Below are 20732 nucleotides of genomic sequence, written 5' to 3' on the forward strand. Positions count from 1 at the left end.
TTGGACCACACTGAATACAGATACAGCATGTGAAAAATATTGCAATCATTACACACAGGATAGTCAGTAGTTTCCAGCCCCAGGCGGAAACAAGAGCCCAAAACCATCCAGAAAAAGTCCAAGTACCAGTCTCTGTGTGGATTTCTGCAGCAATTTTATGCAATCTAGATATTGCATCATATACTGAAGGTGAGTGATCTGGAATAAAAACACAGCAACTACTACCGATGATGCGACATGCACCACCTCGATCAGCTAATATCACATCTAGTACCATACGATTTTGGAGCGCTACAATCCTCGCAATTTGGAGCTCCTCGGTAATATTCCCAAGTGCCAGAGCTGCCTGATTGGTAACAGCTTCCACAACCCTAGTCAATCGTCTCACTTTCCTACTGTTTAACGCAGCAGCCACAAAGGAGAACAACCCTAAATTAAAATCAACATATTGTTGCAGGCTAGTATCCATTTGGTCTACCTCATTTGTACTTATTGCCCTTTAATATCTATTTTTAATGATGTCATTGAACAGTTTAAAATCTCGGTGATATGATGCAGGGGCCAATAACACAGGGGGTAATAGAAAAGATACATAACAGACACTTAACCACCCAACAGGTAGTTGGTAATATCCATAGGTACCACAAACAAAATATGTATTATGTGAAGCTGTAAAACTACTTATATTTATACCCTCAATAGTTAAAATCAAGGTACAATCGCTTATCCCTACTGGAATTCGCCCAATGCTACATATACATAAATCTGCTTTAGTTTTAGTAACAGAAATCACAAATTGTTCTTTCTTGTCAGAGTCTCTTATATTTGTGAAGACATATGGTATTGAAACATTGTCCGGTTGATACTCTTCCCATTCCCATTTAGTTCCTTTGGCTTGGGGATACCCATCTTTGTCTTGGTAGCATACTTTATTAAGGCGAAAAAGAAGTCCGCCCGCTGTATGTTTTCCAGATGCAAACAAAAGCGTATACCAAGCTTGACAAGAACGATTGTGTGAAAAAGGAAGAGGAATGAAAGGTGTCCCTCCTTTCTTTTGATGCGCAGGTATCATTCCACATACCCAACAGTTAGTAGTATTTGTAGCATTATGAGTATGATGCAACATCTGAATGAAAGTATTATTGAAGTACGATTGACGGTGCTTCTGCTCCTGATAGGGAAGTGTAAAGTAATAGTGATCCTCTGGTTCTGGAGTAGTGGCAACAAAAAACTCACGAGCAGGAGCCTTCTTTTCAACAAACCAGGTGATTATTGCTATAACCACCAAAACAACAACAAACCCCATACTACTAATGATCAGTTTGTTATTCATTTTAGCAACAGTGATAATCAACTCTTTCAGAAATTAATTAAAAACAATCATTGGAGCTCTTATCCCTGGGCAGCTGCTGATTTCTTCACCACGGGCCAAGACGGGTGTCACTACTCTAATGCATGGCTGATCCCCCCCCCCTTGCCACAATGGCTCTCTGTTTCACTAACCCAGGGCGGTAGCTCAACCAGTTTTAGAAAAAAACATTTTTGATTCTTTCCTCGGTCTCAAATTATATTGCGACACTCCAGAAGTCGTATGGTCCGGGAAGACCTCTGCAGATTCGTCAGGTGATATAGCACGGCCTTTCTCCGTAGTCAAAATCTCTTGGTGATCGGTCAGCACAGCAGGTTCCACCAAGGTAGGTAGCACTCTTTTGCAGTGAGTACTATGGACCCAATTCTTTCGGTTCGTCACTCGAACTACTGTCCTTGTCGCAAGGAGCACCTGTTCTGGGACTCGCCACCTTGGTTCCAAGCTGCTTGATCTTTCAAAGGACTTAGGGCCAGATGTAGGTAGAAAGCAATTTGCGAGTTGCAAATTGTGAGTCCTTCTGACTCGCAATTTGCAACTCGCAAAAGGGAATGCAGAAAGGTGTCTCAGACACCTTCTGCGACTCGCTATGGGGTCGCAAAGACCCACCTCATAAATATTTATGAGGTGGGTCGCAGTTTGCGACCCCATAGCGAGTCTAGGCACTCACGGGGATGGTGGCCTGCTGAAGTCAGCAGACCACCATGTCCGTGACTGCTTTTAAATAAAGCAGTTTTTTTTTTCTCTTTGCAGCCCGTTTTCCTTAAAGGATTACCGAATCCTTTTGTTTCGGTTTTTTTCAGAGCAGGCAGTGGTCCATAGGACCACTGCCTGCTCTGAAAAAATAATTTTGTGAGCATTCACAAAGGGGAAGGGGTCCCATGGGGACCCCTTCCCGTTTGCGAATGAGTTACCATCCACTTCAAGTGGATGGTTACTGCGAGTTGATTTGCGACCACTTTCGTGGTCACAAATCAACTCTACATCGCGTTGCGAGTCGCAAATAGGAAGGGAACACCCCTTCCTATTTGCGAGTCGGAAACACATCGGTACCGACTCGCAAAATGTGTTTCTGCATCGCGTGTGGGCATTAGCGCCTCGCAAATGGCATTTTTCGCCGTTTGCGAGGCGCTAATGCCTTGCTACATCTGGCTCTTAATCATCACCTGGTCACCAGGTCGGAGTTCATGGCCTTCACCTGTAGATCTGTCAGGAAGTGCTTCTAGTTGATGAATAGAAACCAAATTGTTGGTTAACTGTGCCAAATAATCATTCATCAGGACACAAGCTACATCATATACAGAATTTGGCTTAGGAACTCCCCAAATGTTCATTGGCCTTCCAAATACCACTTCATAAGGACTAAGGAAGATTCGAGAGTGTGGCACTGACCTAATAGACAATAATGCCAACGGTAATGCATTCGGCCAAGTTAAGGATGTGGAAGCCTGTAACTTCGCTAACTTCAGCTTCAAAGTAGCATTATACCTTTCCACCAACCCTGCGGATTGTGGGTGGAAAACCGCATGGAACTTCTGTTTGATCCCTAATCCTTTCATGACATACTTAATAACTTCCCCAACAAAATGAGGTCCGTTATCATTCCATAAAAGTCTGCAAACACCAAACCTAGGGAAAAATTCTTTCAAAAGCACCTTCGCTGTGGTAATGGCAGTATTATCCTTTGTGGGGTACGCCTCTATCCACTTACTGAAGGCACATACCACCACCTAGACATACTTTAAATTGTTGCAGCGTTCAAGCTGAATATAATCCATTTGTAGAACTACAAAAGGTGCAGTTGGTGTAGCGAACCCTCCCACAGGAGTTTGTGTCCCTTTTCCAGGATTGTATTGTAAACAGATCAAACAAGACTGTACTACTCTCTTAGCTGTACTGGAAATTTCAAGATGCTCCGAAACTTGTGTAAGCAACTTTGTTATTGTTGAAGCTCCAACATGTGCCAGCCCATGTGCCATCTGAACCATAGGTTGTACAAAAGCTATAGGCAATTTCCATTTCTCCATCTGCTTATTCCGCCAACAGCCCTCATCATCCAATTCTCCTTCTTCAGACCATTGCTCACGTTCTTTCACAGAAGCAGATTTCTGTATATCTAATACGTCTTGTCTAGCATTATGCCAACGTTCAGCTTGTGACTTCACTACATACATAGAAGTAGTACTTCGCTGCATCGCAGTCTCACGTGCTACGCGGTCCGCAAGAGCATTACCTTGCCCTATCTTATCGGTCACTTTCTTGTGTGCACTACATTTCACAATAGCTATTTTCTTTGGATATGACAATGCAGTCAAGAGGTTATGCACTAATTCTCCGTGCATTATCTGCATCCCGTGGGATGTGAGAAAGCCTCTCTCCTTCCAAAGCAAACCAAAATCATGAGCCACTCCAAAAGCATAGCGGATGTCTGTATAAATGTTCACACATAAGTCAGGACTAAGCTCACATGCTCATGTCAAAGCTATTAGTTCAGCTGCTTGAGCTGACTTCTGTGGTATAAGAGCTGTCTCCACTACTGTGTGTATTGTGGTGATTGCATATGCATACCGTCTGGCAACTTCAAACAAGACCCATCATACCACAATTCCCCGTCTACATCTGGAAGGGGCGTATCTTGTAAATCAACACGACCCTTTGTCTGTTCTTCGGTAAGGAATATACAATCATGTGTTTCTTGTGACTGAGGCTGAGTCACCGGATATGGCAACAAAGTGGCTGGATTTAGTGTTGCACATCTCTTTAGTGTAATGTGAGGAGCCAGCAATATTAATTCATATCCTGTCATGCGAGCGCTAGTTAAATGTTGTGTCTTTGTTTGATTTAAAAGAGCATCAACCGCATGGGGCACTAACACCAACAGCTTATGTGACAAAACTATCCCTTCACTCTGACATATTGACACAGCTGTTGCGGCAACTGAACGAAAACACCCAGGCAACGCTCGAGCGACAGGGTCAAGTACTGCTGAAAAATATGCACAGGGACGCTGCTTATCGCCATGTGTCTGTACTAAAACTGACAATGCACATCCATCTTTCTCATGTACGTAAAGTGCAAAAGGCTTCATGTAATCTGGAGTACCTAACACTGGTGCTGAACAAAGGGCTTGTGGTAGCTGCCGGAAAGCAGTCTTACATTCATCTGTCCATGGGAGGGGCATTGGAGTATCTTTAGTCAAAAGTGCTAGCAAAGGTTTGACAATGTGTGAAAACCCTAATACCCATTGCCTACAAAAAGAAGTAATACCAAGGAATGCACGAACATCTTTCTGAGCAGAGGGTACTGATGTGTCTAAAATTGCTTGAATATGATCTGATGTAAGTGCACGGCCCTCCTTAGACAAAAGGTGACCTAAATAGGTTACCTTTGGTCTACAATATTGCAATTTCTTTTGTGACACTTTATGATGGTGTGAAGCAAGAAAAGAAAGTAAGGACAAAGTGCACTTTTCACATTGCTCAGGGGTATCAGCTGCCAACAAAATATCATCAACATATTGTATGAGAGCCACACCTTCAGGCAAAACAAAAGAATCAAGTTGTCGTTTTAACGCTTGACTATAAATACTTGGACTCTCAGTATAGCCTTGAGGAACTCTGCAAAATCTAACTGATCATTTATTCAAAGTAAAACCAAACTCATATCGGCTGTCAGGATGAATAGGGATCGAAAAAAAAGCATTCTTCAAGTCTATCACAGAGAACGTAGCTGCTGTCGGGGGAACCAAAGTAAGAAGTGTTGGGATGTCAGATACCACAGGATATTGCGGTATCACAATCTTATTGACTTCTCGTAAATCAATAATGAATCGGTAAATCCTAGTATCAGTATCCTTTTTCAGAATAGGAAGAATCGGACTGTTACAAACATTATACAGAACTTCCTCAACAACTCCAACTGCAATAAGATCATGCACAATTTGTGTGAGTGCTTCTTCGCCCACCTGTGAAATTTTGTATTGAGGCAAACGTGGCAATACAGCTCCCTCCTAGACACTAATATGTACCGGTGGAATAATCATTTGTCCCACATCAGTATCTGAAGTAGCCCACAAAGTACTAGGGAGTGAAGCTAATGCAATATCCTCTTTAACAAGACAAACTCTTTCCATCCCAGGATGATTATCATTTAAAATAAAACGCACCCCTTCAGGAGAGCATCGTATTGTAGCCCTGAAATACTTGAGCATATCTAGACCCACAATATTGTCTGGTGTATTTGGAAAAAGCAAAAATGGACATGGAGCAGTAAATTTATCAACATGGAATTCAAGTGGTTGTGACAATGGGCTAGAGGAAGGTGTTCCATCGAAACCTATCGATGTAATGGTTAAGCCAGACAGGGGAGCCCTTGGAATCAATTGTTTAGACAAGGCGCTACGAGTAGCTCCTGTATCAACCAGAAACTGATCAGTAGAACCCAAAACATGTGCTGTAACATAGGGACCCCTCTGATCTACTGGAACTTCAACTGATTCCTTACCCCATCCTAGGCAATCCTATGCATAAGCAGAATCTTGGAAATCAGGCTGCACATGGTTAGACATCTGGTATTGGTTCCATCTATCAAAAGTGGTAAACCCATCCTGCCCTCGTACATTAGCATCAACCCTAGCATGATCATTCATGCTTCTTCTAGGCCCTAAGTATCCTGAGCGATTTCTCATTTTTCCCCGACCACGTGAACACTGCTGAACACGTAGTGCTGGACAATCGGCAGCCCAATGCCCAAATTTCTTACACTACGCACACTGATCAACAGACAAATTTGAACGAGTGTAAGAAGAACCATAAGATCCACGTCCACCTCTATCACTACCTCTAAAAGGCGGACCATAAGCTTGAGCCAACATAACCTTCGTCTTTAATTTTTTAATCTTTTTATCCTCGCTACCTTTTGCTTCCAATTCCTGACGTTTATAATACTGAGCCATAGTCAAAAGAGAAACCGGAGTATAGGTAGTCCATGAACTTTCACTAGCTTTTAGATGACTAGCTATTCCTGGTAACAGATTTGCGACATATTTATGGACAAACAAATGTCTGCCCGTATCATCTGACATTAACTGGCCGCTAAAATCCTGAAATGCTTCTTCAAAGTGTGTAAAGAAATCAGGGACCGATTCATCTGCCTTTTGCTTACAAGACGCTAAAACAGTTCAATCTATCTTTTTAGGGGGAATAATCGTTTTTAACTTAACTAATATGGCTGCCGGAAGATCTAGAATCAACTGATATGGCTTTTTCGCAGGTTCCCTATCCCCACCCATCTGTTCTAATTCTTTCCATGACGCCCCAAAAACTACACAATCATCAATTTTACGAACAGTTCTCCACATATCTGGCGGTAATATCAATCCGAAAAATAAATCAATGTCAGCCAAAGTCATAGTACAAGAACTAATTGCTCCCTCAACTTCCTCATAAAAGGCGACTGGATTTTTCCGCGGGTCAGGTAATGCTGTTTTAAGTGCCATTACATCTGCCCTATTCCAAGGAGTATACACCCAATTATAAATAAAATAACCCTTCGCATCAACAGAAGTTTTATCATCACTTGTACCCAATCCTTTAGGAGGAACATACAAAGGCACGGCCTCCTGCATTGGTTTCGCGTGAACTGTCATAGTCTTATCTGTTCCGAAGATGGAAGCTTGCACCCCGCCGGTCTGAGATGTCCGTGCAACTACATCCACAGCCCTTTTCTCCTCTTGCACATGGTCTGCCACAACACATAATTTCACCAAACACCTGATTGCATCAGCCACCTGGGAGAAAACAAAAAGACCATCACGCATTTGCTTATGATCAGCTGCTACATCATCGGGCTCTAACTCATCAGAATATTTCCAATATAGTTCAATAACTTCTGTGCCAAATGCCTCAGTAAAATATAGCTGCTCCTTTTCCGTCCACCCTTTCATGTTGTCTAAAAGTTCAGAAGCAGAGACAATTCTACAAATTGTGTTACGAGCAAAAGATCTAAGCTCAGACGCACGGTCAGCAGGCAACATAGAGCGACTGTCTCGCATCTTCTGTTGCTCCGAACTGGAGACCTTAGCTAACTCATGAGGGGCAGAAGGAATGACATACGGAGGTGGAGGGCGATCTAGTAACAAAAAATCATCGTGTGGTTTATTAAGGATAGGATAGAGAGGTTGCCTAACAGTGTATTGGCTAGTTACCTGCAATTTATGTTCTTTCTCTTCTAGCTCCTTTAAGTCATTTATTTCTTTCTTTCTCATTTCCAATGCTTTCACATATACATTCTTCGGCTGCTCTTTCTCAAGCAAGGCTTGCTCACGCTTCACTCGTCCACGCACTTCTTTCTCCCACATTCCTACACAGTCAAACATATCTTGCCTAGACTTTCGCTTACACACACATTGTTCCACATACTCAATCTTTCGCAAATCAAATGACCCATGCATAGGCCAACGTAACTCAGGATCCGCACGAGTGTATTTATTCCATAATGTGCTGTACATTATAGAAGAAAGACCATGTTTAACATACAAATCTCTATTGGGCGTCCCCTCTGGGGGTGCCGGTTGCGATTCTTCAAGTCTCAAATTGGTACCATTACAAAAGCAACACATCCTACGAAGTGCACTAAAAACAGGCATGCCAAAAATAGTGCAGAATATGCAATATTATAATCAAAGTAGCACTTAAGGTGCCGTTCAAATCAAAATGAAATTGGAGAAAATTCTCCTCATTACCTGCCTATATAAATGCAATTTATATATCAATTCAAAGGACACAAATAGACTAGTCACCCAAAACACGAGAGCCACAGTAAGTAGTGCTAAACTTCATTACCAAACAAAGGCATCAAAACCCACAGCAAGTGCCGTAAAACGGCTCTTACTAATCACAGGGTGTCCAGGTTCCAACTGCCAAGTTCTAAAATCGACTAAATGGTCACTGCATGACGAATGAACAAAAAGGATCTCAGTCTAGGACCGGCGCCACCTGGATGGTCAAATCAGAAAGAAGGGAAAAACGCCGTGGTTGCCAAGACTCGGGTCTCCTCAGGCATTGATCGTCCGCAGCGAAATCCCAATCCTTCATCGCGACCAATCCGTTGGGCGTCCGAGTCGCCGATGAGTCCCTGTTCGGGTGCCAATTTGTTGAAGTAAGCCTCAGCAAGGCCTACTAGTGCAAAGGGTTCACCCTTCTCTTCTCAAAGTCCTCAGACCATACAGGAAGAAGTTGGCACAGAAACTGAAATAAAAGACAAAGTTTATTAAACCTCATGAAGTGGTACTATAGTTCAAACAGCACCCTTCGGTAATGTTTGAAGTAGCACACTGAACTGAGAGAGCATGGTCCTTTTATACCCACGCAGGGGCTAAAAGGAGGTGGTACAATTATAGAAGCAAGACTTGCATACATGTAAAGTCATGTGGAAATGCACAGTCGACAGGTAGGAGGGGCTAACAGTTTCAAGGACTAGTTGACACATTACTGTCTGTTACTGATTACTAACAGCTGCAGATCTTACTGGGCATGTGCAAAAGTGGGAGATGCTAAATATAACTTGTCACTAGGAAGATTTTCAAGAGTAGTTAACAGAAAGGTAGGACAGAGCACATGGTGAGCACAGGGCAGCATGTGGCAGAGAAAATGGCTGCCATGAATACAAAATGGATTCCGCGAAATGTTCACAATAGTTGCTAAATACAAGATGTCTTCTGCTAATGCTTAATCTAATCGCTGCTAAACTACAACAGTGGGAAAGGGTCTCACACAAATAGGGCACCCTTCACACCTAGAGGCCAGGTCCTAGGGTTACACAAGTGAGGGAGAGATCCATTTCTGCTCATTCCCACATTACCTCAGTCTCTGAAGGGTCTAACATATCCAATCCTGAGGATAACTCCCTAGATAGGAAACTCAAAAAGCTGAGATTGGTGGAGGCTAGACTGAGGTTGAAACAGCAACAGCTGGCCCTAGATAGGGAAGCCTTAGCTGTAGAAAGAGAAAGAAAGGGGTTGGGGTTAGTATCCCATGGTGGAAGCAGCATTGAAACTTTCAGAAGTAGTGTGGTCAGGGAGGACAACATTAGCTCCAAAAGCTCACACAAACTTGTAACCCCAGACAAGGTGGGGATGATATTCAAAAGTGGTTTGCTGCACTTGAGAGGGCCTGTAAGGTGAAAGGGTCCCTTACAAGCAGTGGGCTGCTGTACTTCGATTGTCCTTCTCTGACAAAGGAAAGGACAGACTCCTCACTGTTAGATAGGAGAAAACAGACAACTGCAGCATTTCAAAGAATGCACTCATTGATGGTTTTGGCTTCACCACAGAGCAATACATAATCAAGTTCAGAAAAACCAAAAGAAGGATCTTCACAAGATTGGGTTGACTTTGTGGACTGTTCTGTGAAGGCTTTAGAAGGATGGTTACATGGCAGTAAAGTGTCTGATTACCAGGGCCTGTATAATCTGATTTTGAGAGAGCATATATTGAATAGTTGTGTGTCGGACTTGTTACACCAGTATCTTGTGGACTCAGATCTGACCTCTCCCCAAGAATTGGGAAATAAGGCAGACAAATGGGTCAGAACAAGTATTAGCAGAAATGCTCATACGGGGGCGACAAAGAAAAGAAGAAAGATGGTGAAAAGTCTCAGGATAAACATGGGGATAAAAGTAAACACAAAGATCCTTATTCAGGTCCACAACACTCCTTTGGGGTGGGGATAAATCATCTTCCTCTTCTTCTAACTCCACACACAATAAAAAAAAGCCCTAGTGCTATGTGTGCAGTTGTAAGGCCAGAGGCCAGGGGACAAGTCCTGCCCATGTAAAGTCCCTGAGCCTACCACCACTAATACATCAAACTCTAGTGCCCCTAACAGTAGTGGTAATAGTGGTGGGACTACTGGCATTAGTCAAACAAAGGGGGTAGTTGGGTTCACTTTTGGGTTCATCGTAGAAACTGGGGTAGGCCTAGAAACTACCAAGATAGTTTCTGTCACACCTGGTTGCACAGGCCTTGCCACCTTGGCTGTATGTCCCCTTAACCTAGACAAGTACACTCAGTCAAATATAATAAATGGTGTTGAGGCCCAGGCCTACAGGGACACAGGTACCAGTATCACTTTGGTGACTGAAAACTTGGTGTCACCTGCAAAACACCTCATTGAACAGAAGTACCAGGTTACTGATGTCAATAACTAAACTCAGGCTCTCCCCTTAGCAGTAGTTCAACTTAGTTGGGGTGCAGTTACTGTCCCAAAGCAGGTGGTGGTAGCTAGGTATATCACCTAGCTTACCTGTAGACTGTCTCTTAGGTAATGACATAGAGGGCTCAGGTTGGGCTGAGGTAGAGCTTAGGACCCACATATCCATGCTGGGTATGCCTGAGGAATTGCTTCCTCTCATTTCAGGCGAAACGAAAAAGCAAAGAAGAGAAAGAGGCCTGAAATCTCAGTATTCTTATCAACCAACAGGTAAAAATGGTATCAAAGTATCCCTTCCCCACCCTACCACTAAGGATACCATTCCAGTGGTGGGAGAAACCTCTCCTGGGGTAGAACCTGTACCAAGGGATCCTACAGCTACCACAGCAAAACTCCCAGAGCAAAACTGCACTGTTATAGTAAATTTGGAGCAACCCTCCAGCCCTCCCAGATAAACTCTAGTGCAGAAGCCCTGCACTACCTCTGAACACATAGAGTAGGACAGCATCCCTGTCCTAGTGTGGAGCTTATATGACAACAACCCTTCCCTGCTCCAACCCAAGAGAAACAGCAACCATGTTTTTTCTTTCAGCCATATAGACAAGCCTTTTGCCCGGCTATGGCCTTACTGATACGGCATTCCTGTCTAGCATTCTCATCCACAGGACAGCAGCCCTCTCTTGACATAGGCTCAGTGGAAAAAGCCCACTGCCTCACTTTAAAACTTACAAATAGAGAATCTGTGAATATATATTTGCATTGTTTTCAAGGTAAAAATCTCCAAACAGGGTGGGTTACATCCCCCACAGGGAAGTAAACATACAGTGGATGATGAAGGGAGTAACCACTCTATTGCATATCTACTGTCTACTTATCACCACTTAGACAATAAAATCTCAACCAGCCAAGATTAGCCTTATTGTCCTTCGTTTGGGGGAGGGGTTATGTGAGAAAATAGCTTCTTTCTAGCATGGCTAACCCCCATTTGTGGCCTGTTTGTCAGTGTGTTTTTACTGTCTCACTGGGATCCTGCTAGCCAGGACCCCAGTACTCATAGTTTGTGATCTATTTGTCAGTGTGTTTTTACTGTCTCACTGGGATTCTGCTAGCCAGGACCCTAGTGCTCATAGTTTGTGAACTCTATGTGTTTTCAGTAGGCTTCACTTTGTCATTCGAGTTCTGCTAACCAGAACTCCAGTGCTTATGCTCTCTCTGTGTACCACATTTTTCACTATAGTTTAGTGACTCCATATTCTAATTCTGATTGGCACACTGGACACCCCTTATAAGTCGCTAACATATGGTACCTAGGTGCCCTGCGCATTGGGGATCCGGGAGATCCTTATGGGCTGCAGCATTTCTTTTGCCACTCATAAGGAGCTCATACAAACAGTCCTTCAGGACTGCCATTGCAGCTTGAGTGAAATAGTGCACACACTACTTCACAGCCATTTTATACTGCACCAGGTAACTTACAAGTCACCTATATGTTGAACCTTTCAGTTACTGAAGGCTAGTCGCAATGTTACTGTGTGTGAGGGCACCCTTGCACTAGCAAAGGTGCCCCATGTTGTCCAGGGCCTATTTGCCAGTCTTCGTGAGTGAAGGGACACCATTATGAGCATGCACCACATATAGGTCAATGCATATATGTAGCTTTACAATGGTAACTCCGAATAGGGCCATATGAGGTGTCTAAGATTGTACATTGAACCCCCAATCCAATCTGGTATTTGGGGGGCAATTCCATACACCCTGGGGGCTCCACCATGGACCCCAGTACTGCCAAACCAACTCTCTGAGGTTTCCACTGAAGCTCCACCTGCTGCCACCTCATAGGCAGGTTTCTGCCCTCATGGGGATTGAGCATCTTAATCCCAGGAAGGTAGATCAATGCATTTCCTTCAGGAGAGGGATGTTACACCCTCTCCCATTGGATAATAGGTATTACATGCATGGGAGGGGTATCCTCCCAGAGCCTCTGGAAATGCTTTAAAGGGCACAAACGGTGCCGTCCTTACATAATCCAGTCTATTCCAGTTCAGAGACCCCCAGTCCCTGCTCTGGCACGAAATTGGACAAAGGAAAGGGGACTGACCACTCCCCTGTCAATCACCACCCCAGGGGTGGTGCCTAGAGCTCCTCCAGAGTGTCCCTGGTGTTAGCCATCTTGGATTCCAAGGTGTGGGGACCCTCTGGGCGCATCTGAGTGGCCAGTGCCAGTAGGTGACATCAGAGACCCCTCCTGATAGGTGCACACCTGGGTAGGTAGCCAATCCCCCTCTCAGGGCTATTTAGGGTCTCTCCTCTGGGTGTTTCCTCAGATTCAGTACACAAGATTCCTCAAGGACTCCTCTGCATCCTCTGCTTCAGCTTCTGACCGTCGAATCAACTGCAGACTACTCCAGGAACCACTGTAACTGTAACAAAGTAATTGCAACAGCTTCCAAGGTGTGAATGCTCTAAGGACTGCCTGTCTTCATCCTGCATCAGAAGAACCAAAGGAATCTCCAATGGAGTGACAGAGTCACTTCCCTGCTTCAGCAGGCACCACTCTGTGATGACAACCGGTACTCTGGGACTCCTCCCCCTGTCAATGAGCATGATCCCTGGAACAGAGGTGGTGGACCAAAGTGACCCTGACCATCCAAAGGTCCAGCTCTCCAAATTTGGTGGAGGTAAGAGCTTGCCTCTCCGTGCAGCTACAGTACCCCTGTGTACTGCGTTTTCTGCAGCTCCTAGGGCTTCTGTGCACTTCTTCCAAAGGTTCTTCATGCACAGTGTAGCCAAGGTCTCCAGCAATGCATCCTGTGACGCACAGCTCTCTGAGTTGTTCTCTGGTGGCATGGGGTACTCCTGTGTACTGCGATTACCTCACTTTGCAACTCCTTTGTTCCCATGTCCTGGGAGTCCCGTGATCGCAGCCTGGTCTTCTGAGGGCTCTATAAAGTGCGGAGAGCCCCCTCTGTCTCCTAAGTCCGAGTTGAGACCCCCAGGTCCCTCCTGGGTCCAGGTAGCTCCTCGTTGACGCAATCCACATACTTGTGTGAACCAAGGATTGTTGGTGCTATCCAGAGATGCAAACAGCCTGCATCCAACAACTCTATGTGGGAAATCTCTTGTACCAAGCAGAAACCCGCAGCTATCTTCTTTGGTGCATTTCTGTACTTTTCTTCAACTGGAGAATCCACTTTTGCACCTTCTCCCAGGTGGGCAGGGGCTCCTGTTATTCCTGGACTCTTTTTCGACTTCTGGACTTGGTTTCCTCTCTCCACAGGTCTTCAGTTCCAAGAATTTATTGCTGGTTGCTTGCAGTTTTTTTTGGTTCTTGCATTATTCTTCAACACACCTTGTAGTGTGTTCTGAGGAAACTTGCTGTACTTTACTCCTGCTTTCCTGGGCTCCGGGGTGACGTACTTTACTTACCTTTGGTGTTCTCTTATGCTCCCAGAACCCCTCTACACATTACACTTGCCTATGGGGGGAATTCGACATATGCATTCCACTATTTTAGTATATGGTTTGTGTAGCCCCAAGGCCTTTTGAAATCTATTGTATTTTTCACTGTTTGCACTATTCTATGACTGTTTACCTACCTGATTTTGGTTACTAGTGTGTATATTGTGTATAATACTTACCTCCAGAAGGAGTATTGCCTCTAAGATATTTTTGGCCGTGTGTCATTAAAATAAAGTACCTTTATTTTTGGTAACACTAAGTATTGTCTTTTATTGTGTGACTATAGAGGTATTGCAAGAGCTTTGCATGTCTCCTAGTTCACTCTTGGCTGCTCAGCTGCAGTCACCCCTAGACAGCCTAAGCTGCTAGACACTGCCTACATTTCACTAATAAGGGATAACTGGACCTGGTATAAGGTGTAAGTACCTTAGGTATCCACTACAAACCAAGCCAGCCTCCTACACATGGACTCCCAGTTAACAATGAATACCCAAGTAGACAAATTAGTAAGATCAAGCTTCATCACCATGAAAACTCTACGACACATTTTCTCCCACCTAGGTTTTCCATAGAAGCTCCAGGCTACTATCTTGTGTTGTCTAAACAGGATTATGCTAATGAACTCTACCACAGATCCTTTCTATCAGCTATGAAAAGACTACTACAGATTCAGAACTCTGCTGCCACACTACTCCTACATGTAAAGACACATGCCCATGTCTCCCCTGCCTTGAGGGCCCTACATTGGTTACTGGTTGCCAGAAGATCCACTTGAAAGCTACTTTGGATTACCCACAAAGCAATACATGAAACAGGACCACTTTTCATCAGGCAGAAAATAACTAGCTACATTCAAAATACTAACCTCCTCTCAATGGACATGATTCACAAAGGAAAACTTAGACCAAAGGTTAGACTTTTGGTCTGAGTTTAGATTTCTGATCTAAACTTAGACCATGTTGGAAAGTGATTATTGGTAAGGGCAGGTAAGTAACTACACTTAGCAACAGGCCACTAACCCCCACTAGGGCCAGTCAGGTCTCAATAAATTAATCCCTGTTCAACTCTTGGTAACTTGTTAATAAGCAATTAGGCTCAAATTAGGAGACAGGTGTGGAAAGCATTTAAAAATCACAAAACTGTAAATAAGTAAAACACAAAACAGAATAAAAATCCCACACCAATTTATAAAAATAGATTGTATTTTTATCTTTAAAATGACACTAAAACAACAACAAAAAAACAATAAAGGGATCTGGAGATATGAATTTTAAAGATTGAAAGTAATTCTAGCGCTTGGAAGCAAATAGCGCTCAAAGAGTTAAAAATGGTAAAATTGGACAGGGTCAAAGTCCAGAGTTCAGTGCACCCAAAATGTAACATTGTTTCACTTAGTTTCAAAAGTGTTTTCTGATTTAGGAAAGTGGTCCACAGTACCAGCCAAGGATTCAGAGGCTCTGGTTTGCCTTTTGGGGTATGGGGCTACAACTCCCACTATGCACCTCTTCAACTAATGGAGTTGTTTACAACAGTTGCTCTAAATGTCTCCAAACTTCTGGATCTTCTACCGGAGGTCCTTTTTTGTGTCCTTGAAGTGTCCCCAACTTGATCCAATGCTCCAGAAGGTTTGAGTTGCTCCTTGGGAGTTGCAACTACAATTTCCAGAATGTATCTGTCAGATTCCTCAAATGGCCAATAGACGCTCGTTAGCTGGGCTCTTCTTGCAGGACTTGATACAGGGGACCTTCGGTAGCTCCTTTGTACCTGTTTCTTACAGGAATTTCCTTCTTGAAACAGTAGAAGACAGGCAAATTCCTTTTAGTGGTGAATCTCAAGTGTGCAGCTAGTGCAGTTTTTCAAAGTGCAGTGTCCAGGTCAGGAGTCCAGCAGGGTAGTCCTTCTTCTTATTTGTCTTGTTCCTTGAGGTTGTGGGATCGGGCGATGTTAGCGAGCGGAGCCCTGTAGATATTGAAGAGGGTCGGGATGAGGGACGAACGCTGGGGTACGCTGCAGATGATTTTGATGGCCTCCGAGAGGAATGTGGGGAGGCAGACTCTCTGGGTTCTGCTAGTGAGAAAGGAGGTGACCCAGTCCAGGGCTCTGTCACGGATTCCTGCATTGCTGAGGCGTGAACGTAGGGTGTGGTGGCAGATGGAGTTGAATGCAGCCGAGAGGTCGAGGAGGATGAGTGCTGTGGTTTTGCCATTGTCCAGTATGGTTCTGATGGCAAATGACCTACCTCCTGAACATTCATGAGGTAGGTCGCAATTTGCGACCCCATTAAGAATGGCGGCACTCACAGGGATGGTACACTGCTGGGGTCAGCAGACCACCATGTCTGTGACTTCATTTAAATAAAGCAGTATTTTGTTTTTAAAAATTTAGCCTACTTACCTTAAAGAAAAATGGGATGCATTTCAAAAACAAAAATTAAAAGTTTTCTTTTCATTTTTTCAGAGCAGACAGTGGTCTGTGGGACCACAGCCTCCTCTGAAAAAATGTTTTGCATGCATTCACAAAGGGGAATGGGTCCAAAGGGGAAGGGGTCCCATGGGGACGCCTTCTCTTTTGCGAATGAGTTAGCACCAATTTGAGACTGGTGCTAACTGCAATTGTTTTGTGACCTCATTTGTGGTCACAAAACAAACATACATTAGACTGCGACTCGCAATTAGGAAGGGAACGCCTCTTTCTAATTATGACTCACAAATCCTTTTTGCGATTCGATAAATAGATTACGGAATCACAAAAATGGGTCCGTACATACAAAAATGCTTTTTTCTCATTGCAAACGACCCCATTCTGCGAATTAGGCCAATTGCAATGAGAAAAAAGGTATGTACATGTGGCCCTGTAGTATTTTCGAATAGTGCCAATATGGCCATCTGGTCACACCATAAGGCTGACCGCGATGGAGCCCTTCTCAGCCCAAGCAAGCGGGAGCCCTGGGTCAAAAGTTTACGTTCGGATTTAATTCTTTTTCTTGAAGATTTTCTTCAGTGGGACGAAGTCGCCAGTTTGATCCGACCTTCCTGGAGCCCTTTCTTGGATATGCGCTGCAGGAGACCTTAGTGAAGATTTCAATGTTCAGACTTAGGTGATTTTTTGGGATGAAAATCCTTTGACCGGACCAAACCTGAATCTTGATCTGACGTCCCTGGAGCCCTCTTGGGATACACAGCATGGAAGGTCCCAGTCAACTTTCTACATTCTGACTTTTTGGAGATTTTCTTCAGTGGGACGAACCTGCAAGTCAGTCAGGGTCGTGGTTGCGGCAAGCAGCTTAGACTGACCGCAGCAGGTGATCCATCAGGTGATCCATCTATGGAGCTTTTACCCAAAAAATCACCAATCTTCTCCAAACTTCTGGAAGGTCTTTGAAGGTCTTTTAGGAGATCACAGCTCACCCCAAAATTCCAGAAGCCCTGAGTTGCTCCTTAAGGGTGCAGGCTCCAACTCCCAGAATGTACCTGGCTCAAACTCCAAAATGGCTACTGGACAGTGGTCAGCTGGTCAGTTTCTTTAGGATTTGATGCAGGGGACTCTAGGTAGCTATTTTTCACCTGCAGCAAATAGAGAGTCCCTCCTTGAACCAGTAGAAGCCAGGCAAAGTATGAGGTGGCATTAAGGGGCACCCACTGACTGAAACCCACCACCAGGATCCTATGACAGGCAACAAAGATAGATGGGTGTTACACACACTGTACTCACCCCCTTGTGGCTGCTGTGATGCCCTCAAGCACCCATCCAGCTCTGGGTAGGCCACCACCAGTATGCGGGCCATCAGGGGGGTCAGGTCCTAACGGGCACCCCTCCCTCGCTAGGAGGCCATCCCCAACTGGGCCTCCATTGTCTTCTGGGCCCAGCGTCTCAGGTCCTCCCACTGTTTCCTGCAGTGGGTGCTCCGCTCGCTATAGACCCCCAGGGTCCGCACATCCTTGGAAATAGCACACCACAATCCCTTCTTCTGATGTTCACTGCCCTACAGAGGAAACACAGACAGGAGGACACCATTTAAAATTCAATGCGGCCTTTCACACATATGGCCCACTAAAAGCATTTTCCCTCATCAGGCGCACACATTCCCCAGAGCCTTGCATGTAGACTCCTACCAGTCATACCCCCACCCAAATGACACACTGCCAGCACAAACACACATTTCCATGCAATGTTGTTGCATGCATTGTCCCCATGGTGTACTCTCCTCTTGGCCTGGAGGCCCATACAGCTGTAGGACCCCATCCACCTGGAGCTCCAACTCCTCCAAAGGGAAGGCAGAGGCCCTTTCCCCTGTCACATGGGCAATGGCAGGTTCCAGGCACAGGTCACAGCAGCACACGCAGTGTAGGTGTTGTCCTGTGCAAAGTCAGGAATCAAGTGAGGTTATAGTCAGAAAAAGGCTGTCACATCCGCGGCGGTGTACTCCATAGAGCCCCATTTTAGCCAATGAGGAATAGCACCGCGGTGCAAGACTGCCTTCCACCATGACACCCAGAGCCGGCGGAGTTACATCACTTCCACCTGTCCCTACATACAGGACAGCCGGTCACCATTTTATGGTGCTGGTACACATTCTTAAATAGAAAACTGCTTCATTGCTGTCATTTTCATATATATTGCAATTTACATAGTCTAGTAACATACATGATCAATGTACACTGAAGTGGTAGTTCCATTGTTCAATTTGTCACTCCCTTCTCACTCTCGGGTCCCTTAGCTACCTACCATAGGAGAATAGGAGGAGGAGGAGGCAAGCCATAATGTACAGACTCCTTGTAGACTTGGCTATACTGGAGAACAGACCCATAATACTAACCTATAGACTGGACAGGGCCACAATCACAGAGCTGTGTGCACAATTGGAGCATCATCTGATATCTGATATCCGTCACCCACTGGGATTCCCCCTCTTGTGCAAGTCCTATCAGTGCTCAATTTCCTGGCAACTAGCTCTTTCCAAGTGACAGTGGGCTTGGCTGCAAGAATGTTACAACCAATGTTCTCAAAAGTGCTGGCAAGGGTTTTGTCTGCCTTGCTCAAACACATGTGCAGCTACATCGCTTTCCCCAAAGTGGATGATTTGACCAAAGAGAAGAATGGCTTCAATGCAATGGGACATAGTCCAAATGTTATTGGGGCCATTGATGGAACACGTATAGCATTTGCGTCCCCCCGGGCCAATGAACAGATGTTCAGGAATTGGAAGAGTTTCCACTCACTCAGGGCCATATTTATACTTTTTGACGCAAAACTACACCGCCGCAGTTTTGCGTCAAAAATTTTACCGCCGGCTAAAGCCATTTCGTAGTGCCGTGTAGGCATCAAATTTATACTTTGATGCACAGCGGCGCAATCAACAGGTGGGAGTCATTATTTTTGACGCACACCGCGGCGTCAAATCGTAAAGGAAAACGACGTTAACGCGGCGGAAATGACTGTGGGTCGATTTACGACACCGCAACCCGGATATGCGCCGTTTTTTGACGCAATAGCGTCAAAAAACCCGCGAACACTGCAAGTGCACCAGAGGAGAGGCAAAATGGATCCCAGATGCCACTACAGACCCCAGGAAGATGACAGCAGACCAGGAACCAGCCAGGACGATCCATACAAGAACCAGGACATTTATAGAAAGAAAAGAAAGTGTTGCTTTAGTGCAGAGGAGCAGGAAATCCTGGTTAAAGAGGTGACGGAACACCAGCACCAACTGTTTATCACCTCAAAGTTGCCAATCAGTAGGAGAGAGGCCATATGGCAACAAATTGTTGACAAGATTAACAGTGTGGCTGAAGTACACAGAACAGTCACCGAGTGTAAGAAACGCTGGCATGACTGCAAACGCAGGACCAAGGAAAAAATGGCCAGGAACAGGAAGGCAGCACTACAGACTGGAGGTGGGAGTCCAGCACACCAGGAGGCCCTGGACCACATGGAGGAGATGGTCACAGCCGTCATCCCTGAGGAGATTGTCACAGGGATTCAAGGACAGGACAGCGCAGACTACCACGAGACAACGCACATGCAGGGTAAGTCTCATGGGGAATTAAAATACAATAATGTTGACTGTAAGCAGGGGGAGAAATACCTACTACACATTGCATGTAAGTCAGCATATACATGGAGTGGCATGGGTAAAGGGGTACTGCAGTGGGGCATGGCCTGCACAAACAGAAGCTGGGGCACAACATTACACTACACCAACAACAGTCCTTTGGGGGCATGCTGTCATGCCAACAATGGAGCAAAGGGAAAGCCTCGACAGCAGGGAAGGCCACTACGTCAAACTTACATCCTGGCACTCGTCAGCCAACATATCTCCTACATTAACTAGGGCCCTATTAGCAATCCTCTAGCCAAAACGACAACTGCAATGTAACTGCCACAACAGTTGGCACTACCACCTCTGATCTGTGTGCAGCTATAGTAGCCAATGGCAGTAACCTCCCCATGGAACATACATACCTAAATTAGGGGGTGAGGATGACAGCTGCAACAATCTCCTGAAACAAGACAAAGGCCCCAGTACTCGCAAATGTCAATGCCCATAGGTGTCACAAACATCAGCCAATGTAAACAACAATAGGAGTGACACAGCACTAAGGACACACCCATGCTGCATATGTCAGGGTCCTTCCCGTGCCTGGCAAACAAGGCAACATCATAAAAGTCATACTGCTCAGACAACAGCATTGAGGAGG

Source organism: Pleurodeles waltl, chromosome 5 (assembly GCF_031143425.1).
Source record: "Pleurodeles waltl isolate 20211129_DDA chromosome 5, aPleWal1.hap1.20221129, whole genome shotgun sequence".
In the NCBI taxonomy this organism is placed as follows: Eukaryota; Metazoa; Chordata; class Amphibia; order Caudata; family Salamandridae; genus Pleurodeles; species Pleurodeles waltl.